The sequence below is a fragment of the Crocodylus siamensis genome, chromosome 5 (genome assembly GCF_052110815.1).
Source record: "Crocodylus siamensis isolate JL-2025a chromosome 5, ASM5211081v1, whole genome shotgun sequence".
Lineage (NCBI taxonomy): Eukaryota > Metazoa > Chordata > Crocodylia > Crocodylidae > Crocodylus > Crocodylus siamensis.
The window spans coordinates 77023861-77037684 of record NC_143399.1 but is presented as its reverse complement, the minus strand read 5'-3'; the positions used below and the strand labels follow the sequence as shown (position 1 = coordinate 77037684).

The 13824-nt window shown below is 48.6% G+C and overlaps 1 long non-coding RNA gene across 1 annotated transcript in view; it reads right to left on the bottom strand.

Moving 5' to 3' along the window:
- The window catches only part of LOC149864309 (uncharacterized), a 65035-nt gene that overhangs the window by 30432 nt on the left and 20779 nt on the right, over positions 1 to 13824 (bottom strand). The window contains exon 2 of the long non-coding RNA XR_016442603.1: positions 2292 to 2502. This is a non-coding gene — a long non-coding RNA (uncharacterized LOC149864309). The remainder of the gene's footprint in view (positions 1 to 2291; positions 2503 to 13824) is intronic.

Below are 13824 nucleotides of genomic sequence, written 5' to 3'. Positions count from 1 at the left end.
GGCACTGGGGTGGAAAAACTTGAGAGGGTCCAGAGAAGTCACCTGTATGATCAGGGACTTGCAAGCCATAGGAGGAAAGGCTGAGGGATCTGGGCCTCTTTAGCCTAAAGAAGAGAAGGTTGAGAGGGGACTTGATAGCGGCTTACTGCTATATCAGAGGAGCACATCAGGAGCTTGGTAAACAACTGTTCACTAGGGCACCTCTGGGGAAGACCAGGACCAACGGACATAAACTCCTGGAAGGCCACTTAATACCAGGAGAAACTCCTTCACAGTCGGGGTGTCCAGACTATGGAATAAACTCCCTCCAGAGGTAGTGCAGTCACCTACCCTTTAGGTTTTCAAAAGGACACGGGACAGTCACCTCACTGGGGTCACTTGACCCCAGCTGTCTTCCTGCCTAGAGTAGGTGGGGGCTGGACCTGATGTTCTGCAAAGTCCCTTCTAGCCCCTTACAATCTATGAATCTATGAACCCCAGCTATGCCCTTGCCAAGCAGGTCCCACCGCCCCCAGAAGCTCCTGAGAACAAGTAGCCGTGGGCAGGTTTTCTATACTCCTGTGGCCAGCCGGCACAGGGCAGGTTTTTATACTGGTATACAGTATAAAAGCTATACAGGCTATAGCTCTCCCTGGCTGCAGATCCAGAAGGAGCTGGGCAGGGTTATTTTGCCCCAAGTGGCACAACTTGCCCCACACCAAAGTGCATGTTTGGGCACATGTGCTAAGGCAAAAATCCCCAGCTCAAATTTATGCCGCTCCTATTTGAATGCTGCAAGCACACGTGCCTGCATGTGTGGATGTTCTCAGTGAGTGCCACAGCCCCAGAGTGCCTGGCAGCCTTATGGTACCTCCTAGAATAAGACAGCATAAATGAATAAAACAGAATTCAGCAATCTGAAGGCTCCATCATTTCTTGCTTATTCTTTTCCCCTGCTTGGGTCCTTTTTTCTCTACAACCCTTTATGGGTTGGTTCTCTGTCATCAGAGATCCTCTGTTCTTTTTACTTCTTTTTTTTTTCTTTTTTCCTGTACTTCCTTCTTTGAAAGAAAGTGTCCTCCTCCCCCCTCACTCTTTCTCTTTCACACTCACTTCATTATTTGGTGCTCTTCATGCTTTCTTCTAATATGTTGTCTCTGTCCTCTTGTTTCCCATCTGACCTCTGTTCCTTTCACTCCCCATAGAATGAATGTGCAATGACAGCATCCTATAGTCATACCCAGGTGCGAGTGTCTAGAGCTTCTTGGATCACATCAACTGTGGAAGGGATGCACTTCTAAGAGACTCACTATCTCTCCACAGCATACTGCCATTGTCACAGCTACTAAAAAACTCACTTATTCACCAGGTCAGAAAAGCTCCTGTTCATCAGCTTTCAGAGGATGCTGTAAAGAGTCTATGCGGGTAGCACAGGGAAAGCCCAACTTTTTCTCCCTACCCATGAAGCTGTCAGGAAGCTCTGAGCTGTCCAGAGCTGTCAGGAGTAATTGTATCTACATTGCTGCTTATTTATTTGATCTTGAGGGACTGACAGGTCAGCTTATTTCTGAACAAATTGCCAGCAATGCCTCATACAGTGTGCAAGAGCTGTAGGACTATAGCTTAGTAATCATTGAAGTAGAGAAAGAAAGACCTAGAGGAGGAGGAAGTCTAAGGTCACCAAGTTGGAAATAACAAAGGGAGTTAACAGCACAAGCCATAGTAACTTGCTCCCTCATGGCCTATTGGTAAAGAATTTTTGCACAGAAATCTGTGCCATGTTAGAGGGGCTAGACTTTGTGCTGGTGGAGGGAACTCATGGGGAATAATGCCTAGTATTAGGACAAGCCTGGTGACTGATACATGAGATGATATTTTTGTTTAAGTAAAGTTACAGCAGTAAAGAGACTGAAGGCTCTGAACATCCCTACCCTCTGTCTCTTCCAGCCCAGTGCGGCTGGGGAAAGAGGAGTGATGATGCCAGTTGCTGGCTGTAAGCACCAGCAAATTTGCAGAGCTAAATCAGCAACAGCTTCCTCTTTTCTCTCCCCAAGAATGCAGAATGGAAAGTCTGGAACTCCGAGCTACTGATGTTGAAAACACTCTATCTAGCCATTGTACATGATGCCCTTTATGAGATATTAAGAACAGGTGGCATGGCAAAGTCAGAGCTGGTTTAACCTGGTGCAGCTGTGTTGCTCCCAATTACATCATGAATTTATTCCAGGAAAACTTCTGGCCGGTGACACCGATGCGTTATCAACTGAAACATGAATTTGGGAGTTCTTAAAAGGACAGAGTGCCCAAGTTACCTTGAAATGCTAAGAGCTTCGTATCTCCCTCTGGCTGAAATGTGGAAGCTCGAGAGAAAAGCCAGGACATTTCCAGGAAGAGAGCCAGAGCTGGATATAGCTGACAGTCAGGAGAAGAAAGCCAAGCGTATTAGGAATCAGATTATATTTCCAGGGTAGACTGTTGTTTTTCAGCCATTCCCATGCAGCTTTATCAAAGTGAGTGTAGTCTCTAGGGAAAAAAAAGATGGCATTAAGATTGGAAATCTACAGAAAAATAACATTATTAGAAGGTTATAATCTAAGTAGCTCACGTGAAAGTCACAATATCAAGCTCTACAAGCATCCTTATCTTTCCTAAACCTTACCTAAACTTTTCTTTACCTCCTCAGCCCCATCTACATGGATGATAGGGACACCTTTTATTACCCTTTGTGTGCATAAATAGCACCTAATCAGCCACATACATAAGCGGTATTTTTTGCCACTGACTCATAGTTTGTGATACTGTTACCTGTGCTATATGGACACAGAAGCATCCACACAGCTAATGTGCATATACAGCAGCCCACACAGGGGCAGGACAAGTACATAATAATGTGTGCATATCGGGACCCCTGGGATATAAACCCAAATCTCCCATGCCTATAAGCAGAGACCTAGGCTATAGCACCATCCAGCAGCAGGCCAAATATCAACCCTAGAGCAGCCTGGGCCCCGCATAAATTCCCAGTGCGGGATCAGGTGACCTGAGGGAATCGATGGGATCCACAAGGAGCTTTTTCCAGTACCTGTAGGTGCAGATAGAAGTACAGCTCCAAGTTTTAACTCAAGGCACTTCACAGAAAGCACCATGAGTTAGACTGATCCTCCCAACCCAGCAGACATTAACTGCTGGGTCAGAAAGGTGTGGGATTAAGCTCTAATTTGGAGCTAATCCAAGGAGAGAGGCTGCACCTTTGTAGCATCTACCCCCAGCTCTGCCCTGCTCCCTACTCCTGGCCTCTGGTGCTGTCTCAGGAGGGAAAAAGGAATAACAGGGAAGGGAGATCCATTCTGAGGCTTCCCCAGCCTGCACTGGAGTGGGAGGAGGGGTGGATTGGAGCACCCCACCTCGGGGATGGCGGGGTGGGGAAGTCTCCAATCCACCTGGGCAACGCTCTGGTGTAAACTGTGCAATGCCCAGAATGAGCTCCCTCTATTCCCTTCCCCATCTCGGATTCTGAAAACATCACCGGGAGCAGAGCTAGGCTGCATCAGCCCAGTCCTGCTCCCAACTTGTGCAGACACGAGTTAATGAAGGCACTTCCCTTTGGAGCACCTTCATCTGAACCTTCTGTCATGACAAAATCCTGGTTTTCTCTGTTTAAAAGTAAAAAATTCTCTGATTTAAACCCCCCGCCTCCCCACGCAAATTCTCTGATGAAAACCCCCAAAATCTGTGATTAAAATAAAATGCCACTATAGCTATAGATATCAATTGAACACAATGTTTTATTGATATATTTACAATTTTAAATCAATTTGGAAGCCTACCAATGCCTCAATCGCTATATTCTAAATACCTATACATGTTCATAGTTTCATAGTAGCTAGGGTCAGGAGGGACCTGAACAGATCATCTAGCCTGACCCCCTGCCACAGGCAGGAATGAATGCCCACAGTTGATTGGGGGGAGGAGGAGGAGGAGGAAGGAAAGCCCTCCCCTGTTTTAACCTCAACTGCTGAGTGGGTAGGGCAGTAGCCCAGGAAGCAAGCCACTTGAATGGCTGGTTAAAACCCAAAATGGGTTTGAACCCACATCCCTCTGACTCCTGGGCAGTCAGCATATTGAAACATGTGGAACCAGGAGAACACAAGCAAAGCAGAGGGCATGCAAATAAATGAGGTCGCTACTAGCTTGGAAGGAGTGGGTCCTGGGGCGCAGTCAGGGGCTTTCCTTCCAATGAGGTAGAAGCTTCTCCACTGCACTGCCCTCCATCCACTATATCCAATGACTAGTAAGTACAAGAGGGAAAGCTCAATTTCAAAGGAGTGCCAGAGAAGGATCCAAATAATGTCTGACCCATGGCATATTGGTTAGAGTGTTGTACTGAGAAGTCGGAAAAATTAAGGCTTGAATCTCTTCTGGGTGAGGGGGCCTAAAGTCAGGTGTCTAACTTCCCAGGATATTAAACCTAAAACAGGGAATGACCACTCTCCATTTTGTTGCTCCTGCAACTGCCCAACTATGTACGTACACAGTCACCTATGTACACAAGGTCATGCATCCAAGAATACAATGGCTTCTTGTGAGTTTGTTATCTGAGCGTGTGTATATATGTATGTATGTGTATATATGTATGTGTGTGTGTGTGTGTGTGTGTGTGTGTGTGTGTGTATATATATAATAGTGGATAGTACACACACACACATATATGTGTGTGTGTGTATATATATATAGAGTAGTGGATTGTACACACACACACACACACACACACACACATATAGCTGTATGCCTGCCTAGCCACCACATAGTCTTCTGATCAACAGCTAACTAGTTGTGCATCCACGTGCTATAGATAATAGACTTACAAGCTGTCGTAAGTACCAAAAATGCAGCTGGATTTATTTGGTTGGAGATGTTTCTTCTGGCATCTCTAAATGTATGATGGTGGATGCAAGGGAGGGTACTGAATAGGGATAGATCACGCTAGAGATATCAGGTTCTGTGCTTGCCCTCTATAGCATCCACCCCTGCCACTGTCAGGGACAGGATATTAGGCTAAATGGACCATTGTTCTGACCCAGTATAACATTTCTTATATTCTTTTGGGTAAGTGCCTTTTATGCATAAAAGGCTAACAGAATTCTGCACCAGATATCCACTATTCCCGACCAGTTTTTATATACTAAATGTCAAATAATAAGCAATTGCTATAACCCAGAACTCTATTTCATCCACCTGTTATAGCTGACATGAACAAAAAGTGTAACATTCCAAAATCATTTTGGAAGACTTTGCTTTAATAAAAAAGGCTTTTCCATTGCAAAGTCTTAGAACTCAAAACTTTGTCCAACTGACATCCAATATTTCCTAAGTGTTGTATGCTTAAAAACACTGTAGTGCTGGATTTCAAGTAGATTTATGCTTAAGGGCAAAGCAGGAGGGTGGTTGGAATCAGACACTTGGAATCTTTACCTTTGCATAGATGTGCTGTTGTCTCATAGAGGCTCCCCAGACACTCCTGCAGAGCCTCTCTCAGTTATTTTAACATTTACCAAGGCATTTGCAGGGCTTTCAGAAATTAAAATTTTTGTATGGAATACCTTCACAAATATCCATGTAAGCCCCCCAGACACCCCCTCAGCAGCCGCAGAGCCCCCCGCTGACCCCCAGCACAGCCGGAGGTAAGCGGGCTCGTGGTGGGAAGGGGTTAACTCCTCACTCCCTGGGAGAAGGCCGCTGCCTGGTGCCGGCCGGGTCAAGCCCCCGCCCAGGCCCCTACTTGGCCCAGCCCCCCAGGGAGCCCTGCGACCGGAGCCACGTGAACAGGCTGTGTAAACAGGCGCTCGAGTTAGTGCGGAGTTTGCATGGGAGAGGGCGTGGGAGGGCACGAGACCCTGCCTGCGACCCCCCAGAGTAGTCAGCTCCAGCCGTAGCCAGCCTACCAGAGGCATGACACGGATGGGCACGCGCCACACCCCGAGGGTCCCCGAGGGCTCTGCGGCCCCCCCATCGGGCACCTCAGAGACGGCCGCCCAGATGGAGCCCATGGTCCCGGGCTCCACACAGATGGAGCCCCTGGCTCTTGGCTGCGGGAGCTGCCTGTCCCTTTTTCAGGCTCTGGGGCCCGGGAGCATGGCCACCTCCCCTTGTGGGGTCTGCTCCCTACTGGGGTCTCTGGTGTGCCAGCTGGAGGAGCTCCAGGCCACAGTCCAGAGACTGCGTGCCATCAGGGACTGCGAGCAGGAGATAGACTCCTACTGCCAGGCCCTTCTCCCCCGGGAGCCGCAGGGGAGAGCACCGTCTCCCTCCACAACTAAGGAGGACTCTGGGACCTCCCGCTCTGCCCAGTCAGGGGCATGGACCAAGGTGGTCAAGGGCCCCAAGGCCCGCCGCACCAAGGCCCCTGCCCCGCTGGAGCTTAGCAACAGGTTCGCACCTCTTGCAGCCCCAGCAGAGCCTGCTCAGTTGCCAGCTCCTGCAGGCAACCCAGGCTCGACCGCAGCTACTGGCCCCGCTCTCCCCAAGTCAAAGTGAAAGGTGTTTGTTGTGGGACACTCCATCCTGTGGGCCACTGAGGGGGCAATCTGCCGTCCCGACCCCTTAGCCCGGGAAGTCTGCTGCTTCCTGGGGGCCCACATCCGAGACATTGCAGAGAGGATCCTGCAGCTCCTCCGGCCCACAGACCACTACCCCATGCTCCTTATTCACGTGGGCAGCAATGACACGGCTCGGAGCACCCCCAGCCAGGTCATGAGGCGCTACAAGGAGTTGGGAGCAGAGCTTAGGGGTCTGGGAGCTCAGGTGGTGTTTTCGTCGATCCTTCCAGTCTCGGGCTATGGGCTGAGGAGGGAGAGGAGGATCCACGCAGTGAACCAAAGACTGCGAAGCTGGTGTCATCGGGAGCGCTTTGGCTTCCATGACCACAGCCCGCTCTTTGGCGAGAGAGGCAGAAAGCTGCTGGGAAGAGATGGCCTCCACCTCTCTCCCCTGGGGAGGAGGCTCTTCTCAGCCAGGCTGGCTGACCTGCTCCACCGGGCTTTAAACTAAGCCCGCTGGGGGATGGGGGGACTACTGCCACTGCTGGCCCGCTGAGCAACCTTTGCAAAGTCAGCAGACCAAGGCACTTAAGGGAGCCCACCCCTGCCCCAGCCCTGGCACAATCTGTGGGCAAGGCAAGAGCCCCTAAGGGCACACTTGCCTGCCTGTACACTAATGCCAGGAGCCTGGGTAACAAGCAGGAGGAGCTTGTCCTCCTGCTCAGTACAAAGAATTATGACATCATTGGGATAACGGAGACCTGGTGGGACTCCACCCCATGACTGGACCACGGGTGTAGAGGGCTATACCCTGTACAGGAGGGATTGTGTTGACAAAAGGGGCGGGGGTGTAGCTCTCTATGTGAAGGAAAGCTACATGTCCCTGCAAGCTGATGTTGGCGACCGGCATGGACAGCTAGAGACCCTCTGGGTAAAAATTCGTGGGAAAAATGGCACAGGGGACACAACAGTGGGAGTCTACTACAGAACTCCCACTCAAAGTCCTGAGCTTGACCAGGAGTTCACCCGGGAACTGATTGAGGCCACTTGCTCCAGGACCTTGGTTGTCATGGATGACTTCAATTACCCGGACATAGATTTCATAGATTTCATAGACATTAGGGCTGGAAGGGACCTCGGGAGATCATCGAGTCCAGCCCCCTGCCCAAAGGGCAGGAAGTCAGCTGGGGTCATAGGATCCCAGCAAGATAAGCATCCAATTTACTCTTGAAGGTGTTCAATGTAGGTGCTTGAACCACCTCCAATGGCAGACTGTTCCAGACCTTGGGGGCTCGGACAGTAAAGAAATTCTTCCTTATGTCCAGCCTGAAACGGTCTTCCAGGAGTTTGTGACCGTTCGACCTCGTCATCCCTTGGGGCGCTCTGGTGAACAGATGTTCCCCCAGATCCTGGTGGTCACCCCGATAAACTTATAGGTGGCCATCAGATCATCCCTGAGCCTGCGCTTTTCCAGGCTAAAGAGTCCCGTGGCTCTCAGCCTGTCATCGTAAGATCTGTTTTCCTGACCTCTGATCATGCGCGTGGCTCTCCTCTGGACTCTCTCAAGCTTCTTCACATCCTTTTTGAATTGTGGAGCCCAAAACTGGACGCAGTACTCCAGCTGCGGCCTCACCAAGGCCGAGTACAAGGGGAGAATGACGTCCCGGGATTTGCTCGAGAAGCAGCTATGGATGCATGCCAGCATTTTGGTCGTTTTACTAGCCGCAGCATCGCATTGGAGGCTCATGTTCATCTTGTGGTCAATGATGACCCCCAAGTCTTTTTCTTCTGTAGTGCTAACCAACGTAGCACTGCCGAGCCTATAAGGATGCTGCAGGTTTTTCCTCCCAAGGTGGAGAACCTTGCATTTATCGGTGTTAAACACCATGAGGTTCTCATCCGCCCATTTGCTGAGCTTGTCCAGGTCAGCCTGGATCACCCGCCTATCTTCTGGCGTGGATGCTTTGCCCCAAAGTTTGGTGTCATCGGCGAACTTGGCCAGTCCACTCCTAACTCCAATGTCCACATCATTAATGAAGATGTTGAACAGTATGGGTCCCAGGACAGAGCCTTGAGGGACCCCACTGGTTACAGGGCACCACGATGAGTGACTGCCATCAATCACAACCCTCTGGGTCCGACCACGAAGCCAATTTCCCAGCCAGCAGATCGTGGTGGAGCCAAGGCCACAACCGGGCAGTTTGGCCAAGAGGTGATAATGGGATACCAGATCAAAAGCTTTTTTGAAGTCAAGATATATGACATCAATCTCTTCTCCCTTGTCCAGGTGATAGGTCACCTGGTCATAGAAGGAAATGAGATTGGTCAAACAAGACCTACCCGCAACAAACCCGTGCTGGCTGTCCCTTAGTATGTTAGCCTGGGCCAGTCCCTCAAGGATGGCCTCCTTAATAAACTTTTCTAAGATCTTCCCCAGGATAGAAGTCAGGCTAATGGGCCTGTAGTTAGCCGGATCCACTCTCCTCCCTTTCTTGAGGATCGGCACCACATTGGCCTTCTTCCAGTCTTCGGGCAGTACACCAGAGCACCAGGAGTTTTCAAAGACCCGTCCCAGGGGCTGGGCTATGACGCTCGCCAGCTCCTTGAGTACCCTGGGGTGCAGGTTGTCAGGGCCAGCTGACTTGAAGGTATCCAGCTTCTCAAGGTGTTCCTTCACAAGGTCAGCATTGATGGAGGGTAGGGGATCCCCATCGCCCAGATTTCCCTGTCCCATAGCAGGCATGGGCATCCCGTGTGACTGATGAAAGACTGATGCAAAGTACCTATTTAATCGGTTGGCTTTTTCCTGGGCGTCAGTTGTCAGTTGCCCCATCTGGTTTAGCAGGGGTCCAACATTGCCCTTGCTTTTCCTCTGGCTCCCCACATACCTGAAAAAGGACTTCTATCCTGGGGAAGATCTTAGAAAAGTTTTTTAAGGAGGCCATCCTTGAGGGACTGGCCCAGGCTAACATCCTAAGGGATAGTCAGCACAGGTTTGTTGCGGGTAGGTCTTGTTTGACCAATCTCATTTCCTTCTATGACCAGGTGATCTATCACCTGGACAAGGGAGAAGAGATTGATGTCATATATCTTGACTTCAAAAAAGCCTTTGATCTGGTATCCCACGATCACCTCTTGGCCAAACTGCCCGGTTGTGGCCTTGGCTCCACCACGATCCACTGGCTGGGAAACTGGCTCCGTGGTCGGACCCAGAGGGTTGTAATCGATGGCAGTCACTCATCGTGGTGCCCTGTGACCAGTGGGGTCCCTCAAGGCTCTGTCCTGGGACCCATCCTATTCAACATCTTCATTAATGATGTGGACATTGGAGTCAGAAGTGGACTGGCCAAGTTTGCCGATGACACCAAACTTTGGGGCAAAGCATCCACGCCAGAAGATAGGCGGGTGATCCAGGCTGACTGGACAAGCTCAGCAAATGGGCGGATGAGAACCTCATGGTGTTTAACACTGAAAAATGCAAGGTTCTCCACCTTGGGAGGAAAAACCTGCAGCATCCTTATAGGCTCGGCAGTGCTACGTTGGATAGCACTACAGAAGAAAGAGACTTGGGGGTCATCATTGACCACAAGATGAACATGAGCCTCCAATGCGATGCTGCGGCTAGTAAAGTGACCAAAATGCTGGCGTGCATCCATAGCTGCTTCTCGAGCAAATCCCGGGACGTCATTCTTCCCTTGTACTCGGCCTCGTTGAGGCCGCAGCTGGAGTACTGCGTCCAGTTTTGGGCTCCACAATTCAAAAAGGATGTGGAGAAGCTTGAGAGAGTCCAGAGGAGAGCCACATGCATGATCAGAGGTCAGGAAAACAGATCTTACGATGACAGGCTGAAAGCCATGGGACTCTTTAGCCTGGAAAAGCTCAGGGGTGATCTGATGGCCACCTATAAGTTTATCAGGGGTGACCACCAGGATCTGGGGGAACGTTTGTTCACCAGAGCGCCCCAAGGGATGACGAGGTTGAATGGTCACAAACTCCTGGAAGACCGTTTCAGGCTGGACATAAGGAAGAATTTCTTTACTGTCCAAGCCCCCAAGGTCTGGAACAGTCTGCCAGCGGAGGTGGTTCAAGCACCTACATTGAACACCTTCAAGAGTAAATTGGATGCTTATCTTGCTGGGATCCTATGACCCCAGCTGACTTCCTGCCCTTTGGGCAGGGGGCTGGACTCAATGATCTCCCGAGGTCCCTTCCAGCCCTAATGTCTATAATGTCTATAATAAAATGAGGTAGTGTTAAGTAAGAAGCAATGTTTTCATTGGTCAAATATCAGTAGAGTTGGCCAAAATAGGGCTTCTAATAGAAACTCTCATACTAATATAGAATCACAAAATAAAAGAAAAGAAGGGCTCAAAGGGACCCAGGGAGTCATCTAGTTCAACTACCTGATCAAAGCAAGAACATCCTTGTCTAAACCATCTGAGATAGGTTTTATAATGCAGAGGTGTCAAAACTTGATTGTCCCCTGCAGATTGGATCCAGACCACAACTCATATAGAGCACTGTCTTATCCACTAAGGCTTTGTAATGCAGTGCTAGGTTAAGTTACCAAAAAATGGCTGGGGAATGACCTGTCATAAGACGTGGCTTGGTTGGATGGGCAGTCTAAACACAGAATACAACAATAAGTGGTGACTTTTCATTTTTAAATCATTGCTTCTACGTGGTACTTTAAAATTAACTGTGGTGCATTATGTTGTTTTTGAACTGTAGTGAAAAAAACAACTCTTCCCAGGCTCATGAGTCCTGTACTTTAGGGCTGCATCCAGATGACTGCAGCCATGATGGGTCTGCAGAAGATCCCAGGGTCAAAAAAACCCATGCAGAAAAAAAGCAGAGTGGCACACATGGCAGCAGCACATGCCACCCAGAACCAGAGCCTGGCCTACTAGCGCCATGCTCTGACTGCTGGCCTGGCTCCCAGCTGCAGGAGGGCCACGGCTGCAACTGCCTCAGCCCCCAGGATTCCAGGTAAGGCTGTTGGGGCCAGCACAATTGCTGACTGCAGCCTCCCCTACACTGCCTGGGGTAATCTGCTGCACAACAGAGGGCACATGACATGGGCATTCCCCAGGGGCAAGTAGCAGCAGCACAAGGTACCCCAGGGAACCAAATGTCTGTGCTTGTCTGGACACAGCCTAGAAGTCTGTTTCACTAACTACAACTGTATTTTTTCACCTTTGTTTTATGATTTTTACAATGTGTACATCAATATTGCATTTGAGTGCATGACAGATTAAATATAGCAAGTAGATAAATTAAGCTGTCTGTAAAATGTCCTATATAGCAATACTTGATCTTAAGGTGTTCTTCCATGCTAAGCACTGAAGATAAATAGCTAATGGTAGCACATTTCTTAGTTGGGGAAGTCTACATAGAAAGTGCCCTGCTATTCCAGTAAGATAGGGACTGCCTGAAAAAGTGACCTCTGTTTCTTATCATCACAGTGTGTAAGATGGTCTTTTCAGTAAGGATTACATTAGAAATGTGTATAGACCAATTTAAGAAAAAATATATTTAAAATGAAAAGACCATCAGAAAGAGAAGTTTGGAAGAAATAGTGAGTGAACAAAGATAGTGAGCTCAGCTCACAACAGAAAAAAAAGAACTCCAACTAATTGGTAACTATTTATGTACCTGAAAAAATCAAAATTTCTGTTATTTTTCCTAAGGTCATATTTAAGACTCCCATCTGTGCTGAGGTATTGTCATTTCTCATATTGTTGCCCCTCTTTGGCTTGGTTCACAACATTATACTTATTTTCCTCTGGAATGTACTAGCTCCTTCCTACATTTTAGCTGTTTTGACCACCCATAAAGATAAATCATTGCATTTCAACACTACTACTGCCAAAGGATGTCACAGAAATATGCATCAAGAACAAAGGGCTGGAAACAAAAATAACATTTACCAACTACAATTGGCATAAGAAACAAAGTAATCTGTGATAAGAAGACTTATAAACCCATGTTGGCAGGTTAATTTAAGAAGCAGGCTTTACATAAGGGTAAAATTTGGAGACCAGATGCCTTCAAATTCCCCATTCTCCTGCTGTTGCCCAGCTGTGAGGTGCTTCAAGAAAACAGTGCACTGTACCTCAGGAATCCCATAATGCACATCCAGTGTGTCTACACTGCTTCTTTGCTATGTCTGGCAGTGCCACCATGAAACCTGCTCAATCCCATCCTCTGTATTCCAGCTCCTGGAAATGAAGCAGCATAGTCATTTTGGAGCAGTGTTGGGTGTATGCCAATAAGCATGCATGAGAGAGATCAAAAGCTGGAGAGTACTAGATGCTGTTCTAAAGGGGCTATGCTGCCTGGTTTGGGCGAGTTGGTGCACAAAGAGAGGGAGCAAATAGGCAGGGCATGCTTCATGGCAGAGCTCCTAGGCGCAACATAGAGGCTGTGAAAACCTTCATGCAGATCTCTGGTACTTATATACATAGCCACTTGATTTGAATGCATTTCCAGCTTTTTCTTGCTGGTTGAACTGAACTTTACCAACCATTGTCACACAAGCTGAACTCCTAGATCTTTGGCCTTGTCTGCTAGGCAATGCACTTAAATCCTGCTAACTGTAGTTCATGTTCAAAGGGCTTGGATCCACACCAAAACTGTTTTAAAACGACTACTTTATTTGGCCCCTTTGCCCTAAACAATCCTGCTTGGCACAGAAGAGAGACTTTTTCACAGCGAGCTTTTGTGCCTTAAGGTCCAGGTAGGCCAATTTCTATCTACCGAGCTGATGGCCATCCTCCAACTTGTGTTGTAGACATCATTGCCCATGTGTCCTCCACTGCTCTGGATTTATCGTGATTGGTGATAACCTCTCTGTTTTAGATGCTAGTGGAAAGCTGGGAGTGAATTTTGTCTGGATTTATGAGTTCATATCTTTTACTGCAGTCATGTCCCACGGTCCTTGTGTGTGAACTCCTGCAAAAGTCCTAGGTTCTTCTGACAGATGGATGTCCTAATCCCTTTGGATAAGAATTGCTGGAATACAGATGCCCACAGGGTACTGTCCAAGCAAATGAGCTGGAGTGGAAGAGACACTCCTAGAGCAGATCCAAACAGAGGAATGCCATATAGGGGCACCCAATGGCAAGGAACCACATGCCATTGCCTATACCATGAGAAATGGACCTGTGCTTTCACACAGGACATTACAACCAAACCCAGGGATGAGGTACTGGAGAGCATTGGTATGCTGGAGGGAGAAGCATTCAGCAAACCACTGATAACATATGTAAGCCCTCCTGTGCTGCAGGAACTGACTTAGCATTAGGGC